The 5,371-nt window shown below is 36.3% G+C and overlaps 1 pseudogene; it reads left to right on the plus strand.

Moving 5' to 3' along the window:
• The first annotated feature begins 337 nt into the window (after positions 1–337).
• Positions 338–4,673, plus strand: LOC113357301 (annotated as a pseudogene).
• The last annotated feature ends 698 nt before the right edge of the window (positions 4,674–5,371 follow it).

Raw genomic sequence — 5,371 nt, forward strand, 5'->3', positions numbered from 1 at the left:
GAGAAGAACGGAAGAAGAAGAAGAAGAAGAAGAAGAAGAAGAGAAGAGGGGCAGAGAAGAAGAAAGGGAATGAAAATGAAAAGGGAACAGTTTATTTTTCTCTTTTAATTCATTTGATTTTCTGTTTTTTTTACATTTGATGAAAATCAGTTTTTTTTTTTATGATTAGATTAATCAGTTAATAGAAAGGTAGAAGTGTCTTAAATGAAAATATACGAGGGTGTTTTTAAACTTTCACATAAATCTGATCTCCCCCTATATTATTCAGTCTCCACCTAGGATTTCTATAAATAATGTACCCAGTACCCTTATAAAATTACCAACGTATAAAATAAAAAAACCCTATCGTAGCAGCGCCCTTTATCTTTTCTTTCTTTCTTCCTTCTTCCCTGCGTCGTTCTTCCTTCTCTTCCCTGAGTCTGTCGGACAAAACAATAGATTGAAAAAGTGATAGATCTAAAGATCAAAGGCTGGTGGTTTGATCTAAAGATCAAAGGCAGGCAGGTAATCGGATTCTCCTCTTTATTTATTTTTTATTTTCTATTTCTAGGGTTTTACATCAATTGATGTCTGTTTTCTCATGTACCCTTGAAGAAGAAGAAGAAGAAGAAAGTGTTTTCATGTAAAAAGTCAACAACAAAAAATTCCCTGTCCGTCGAACTAAGGAAAAACAAGTCAGAAGAAACTCCAATCAAAGGTAAAACACATTTCCTTCTCTTCTTCCCCTATTGATTTTCTTTAACTATTTAGGGAGTTTTGATCCAATGTAAATTATGTAATTCTGGGTATTCTTTGTAGAGATAAAAAATGTTCTATAAAAATGGATTTTTTTTTCATGTCAAGTAATTCTGATTTTTAGGGCATGATTGGGAATTTGGGGTTTTCTGATTAACTTTGTGGAGATTTCATAGGATTGAAGTTTTTGTGTTTAAGAGTAAGTTAGGGTTTGTTATAAGCCCCTATTAAGATTGACACTGAGGAGAAATAAACTAAGAAATGATTTGGGTGGGGGGAAATGTCAATTTTTGTAGGAAAAAGCTGTAATGGATGGTAATTTCTGATCATGGATACAGGGATTAGATTGTATCTTTAATTTCTTTATGCTGCCATTGTTTGTTTATCAATTAGCACTAGAAACGTAGTCAATCGAACCTTCAAATATATGCAAACCCTTGTCTAAGGTTAAGGGAGAGTACATAGAGGATCACAATAGACATGTAGTCACTTGAATGTTATTTTTGTAATGCTGTCATTGCTTGTTTATCAATTAGCTTTAGAAATGTAGTCATTTGAATCTTAGAACATACAGTACCTTAGTAAAATGATGCAGTTGTTCCTACGTCATCTGTTCGTCAATCTTGATTTCGTTTATGTCTTGCCGGTCATGAATTCATTCTTTGTATGCTGATGTGGCTCATGATTTGTGGTTGCTGGGGCTCTGCTCCTTATCCTTCGATTAGCATTGGTGGCGTGGAGTTTTACGCTCCTTTGACGCTTTTTCTTTGCTGGCAATTCTGATCTGCTGCTCCGACCTAATTTGTGTACCTGCGGCGCATTAGTCAAGCTAGTAACGGGTTGTTTCTCCCATACACTGCTTTCTCATTGCTGAGATATCGTCGCCCCTTTTCATCAACTTTTATCATCGCCTTTCTGCCTTCGTTCGTTCATGAGAACGTGTTTCTGATTTGCAAGTACTTCAGTGTTGATATAATGATGTTTCACTTTTGAAATTGTGATAGAATAATGCACTAATTTGAATTACCAATTTGTCATTTTGTCTTGCTGCTTTCAACTTCTGCTGGAGTTAATGATTCTAGACTGTTGTGTATGGGACTGTTAAACTGTTAGATGAATGTTAGGTTACAGGTGGCCTGAATGTGGCCGGAAATACACCAGAAATCAGAGGAAACTCTGCCAAAATCGGTTTCTGGCGAGTTGACTCACCAGAAACCAGCTAACCCGTGAACCCGCAAGCTTTACCCGTTACGGGCGCGGGTTGGAGAAATGACCACCTGTTAAGAATATCAACCCGCAAGCTTTGGCCCGTATTAACCCCTAACAACCCAGCCCCGTTTGCCCGTTTGCCATCTCTAGTTTAGGTAGCCTTCCTGATAAAGAGGATAGAGAATTTTATTATTAGGTGTTATGAACTTGGGATTAATAAAAAGTCTATTGTTGAAACCATGGCTAATCTCATCTTCTGTTAATTTTATCTTCTCTTTGATCTCTAATGCCTAATTTTGAAATCTTTGTCTTTTTGGTTCTGGGTCACTCTCGTGCCAAAGGTGCTGATGGGTTTTTTAGAAAAAGGGAAAAAATTGTTCTGGTAAATTTGATTTTTTAGTTTATTTGATTTTTTTTTTTTGTTTAGATTTTTCAATTGAAGCCATATACAAGTGTATGGATGATGCTGTGTTTCTTCTTTTTATTTATAATTCATGAATGATAAGAAATTAGTCCGTCACTTGAAATGGCGAGTATGAATATAACCAGATTCAGATGTAAATGTAATCCTCCATTTTAATGATAGTTAAAAAAAGAAAATAAATAAATAGCTGTACTAGAGTCGGTAATACCCAGTTGTCTGCACTATGACTTGCTAATGATAGTCTCTTTTGGTTTATATTGACAAACGTTGTACTTTTGCCAGTTCTACATTTTTGCGATAAAGCTCGAAGTGATTTATTTGCCTGAGAAGCAATTAGTAGATGGCTGATCAAGTCTTAGAAGGAAGCCAACCGGTAGATCTTGCCAAGCATCCCTCTGGAATCGTGCCTACACTACAGTAAGCATAGTTGTTACTCTAGGATGAGATACATTATTTTGTTGCACATTTAAATTATAAAGAATAGTTATTAGAGTTGACGCCATTTGTTGATATTTCCAGGAACATTGTATCTACTGTCAACTTGGATTGCAAGTTGGACCTCAAAGCAATCGCTTTACAAGCTCGTAATGCTGAGTATAATCCAAAGGTATGTACAATATTTGATGTGTTTGTCTTTATAAACATCTTTGGTGACAGTTAGCCGTCTATGATAATTTTGGATATGAATGTGTAATTATTTAGCTTCACAATGCTTGTTACAGCGTTTTGCTGCCGTGATTATGAGAATAAGGAGCCAAACAACTGCGTTGATATTGCTCTGGAAAAGATGGTATGTAGTGCTGTCCGTTTTACTCGAAAGGGAATTATTGTTATGTGCATATGTTAACCTACATACTGGATAGTTGACCTTTTATGGATAGTTGACCTTTTAAGCTGATGTGCACGCATTTTTTTCAGGTATGCACCGGGGCTAAGAGCGAGCAGCAGTCAAAGCTTGCAGCAAGGAAGGTATTAATCCCCAGAAACATTATGGATTATAACATATATTCGTTATAGCTTAACTGAGAAGCTTATTTGATGGGATTGGATAGTTGGATGGTATCATTTGCTGATAAATCTTTAAAAATGACAATTTGCAGTATGCTCGAATTATACAAAAGCTTGGGTTTCCAGCGAAGTTTAAGGTATTTGTCCTATAGGCTCGATTGATTGATTTATCCTCCGTCCTCATTGGACAATGTCTCTTACAAATTCCTATGTTCTGGTTTAGGACTTTAAAATTCAAAACATCGTCGGATCTTGTGATGTGAAATTCCCCATTAGGCTCGAGGGGCTGGCATATTCTCATGGTGCCTTTTCAAGTGTGAGTAGTTGTTCAGTAACTGGTCAGAATGGGACCATTGTGTTTCCTTCGTTGGGGTATTTTATTTTTTTGTTGGTTTCGAAGGGTATTTCTTATTTGAATTTAGCTGCAACTTGTCGGTACAGTATGAGCCAACTCTTCCCAGGTCTGATCTACCGAATGAAACAGCCAAAGATTGTGCTGCTTATTTTCGTATCAGGCAAAATTGTTCTCACGGGTGCCAAGGTAAATAATGTAGCATTGTTACTCTGGTTTTTCATGTCTAATGATATGTTTTGAGTTCATGATGTTAAATGATTTATGATGCCTGGTTTCATTCGTTTCAGGTTCGAGATGAGACATACACAGCCTTCGAGAATATATATCCTGTCTTGACTGAGTTCAGAAAGAGTCAGCAGTAAGATATGGTACTCTCTTCTTAAAAATTTCGACACTATTCAATATAAATGGTGACAGATATGGATTGGAGTTCATAGAAGGAAATGAGAAAGAAAGATATATTTACATTAGGCTGAAGGAGAACTTGCAGCATGTCAGTGATCATCACCTGTGTTATCGTGGAAAACACCATCCTTGACCACTTATCTTTGTCTTTTATTTTGTTGGTGTGCAGGTAACTGTCTAGTTCTGTTAAGCCGGTCTCTTTGTACTCAAATAGGAGGGGATTAAGTTTTTCCTCATGCCTATGCCGTTGCTTCAGTTTTGTGGAAGATTCACTCCAGTTGTAAATATAGGGTGAAAAGGAGACCACATCACCGGCAATAGCAAATATGGGAGGATATGTGCGGGCGTCATGGCTTTTTTGATGCATCCGATAAGTTATGAGGAGACTTTCGAGTGTAAACTACATTTAGGTAGCGATCAAGCTGAAGGGGAAAAATTAACAAAAAAGAACAAACTAATTTTGTTTTAGGGTGCAACTCTGCGGCTTTTAAAGATTTTTTTTTTTAATATTAATAAGAAACACTCAATGGTTCATGATGTCCTCTCTCTTCTCTCTCTCTGAAAAACTTCTTCCTCACCTCCGAATGGAGTACTCTTTTTTATACCTGGGTTTTCTGTTAAACCCTGAAGTATGCAGCCTGGATTACTCAACATGAATGCGGAAAACGGGAAGGTAGATAGTTTCCAATGGTGCGGTTTTTTTTAACAAAAAGGTAAGTTTTATAAAATTTTTAGTTAAAATTTTTCTTTCCTGGAATTTCAATTCTATGACTGTTTTTGCTTTGATTTTGCCTCGATGATCTTTCTGATTACAAAATCTTTTAAAAACATAAAACTAAAAAAGTATTTAGATTTCATTCATTTTTGCATATGCATAACATCATCATAATAGGAAGCATAACAGGAAATCATTAGAACTAGATGATCATAACTCCAAATACATGATGAAACCCCTCTCTTGATCATCATTTTTGCTAAACTATTTCGCCTTCCCCATCTGTCAAAGTTAGTGAAAAGTCTCTTGAATTTCTATTTCTTTCGGGTATAACGGTCTAGTCTCTCGGTCGGGCGAAGTAAGCTTGATTGCGAACAAATTCTAAAAAAAGGGGACAATTTTAGTTAACCAGCAAGTCTTAAGAAATGTTGGCACCGGAGAGGCGCCGTTAATTCAAAACTCAAGTAGGGTCCTTTCTAGAATTTAGAAAGAAGGTATGTGCAACGGTAACTTTCAAATT

This window comes from Papaver somniferum, chromosome 3, assembly GCF_003573695.1.
Source record: "Papaver somniferum cultivar HN1 chromosome 3, ASM357369v1, whole genome shotgun sequence".
Taxonomy (NCBI): domain Eukaryota; kingdom Viridiplantae; phylum Streptophyta; class Magnoliopsida; order Ranunculales; family Papaveraceae; genus Papaver; species Papaver somniferum.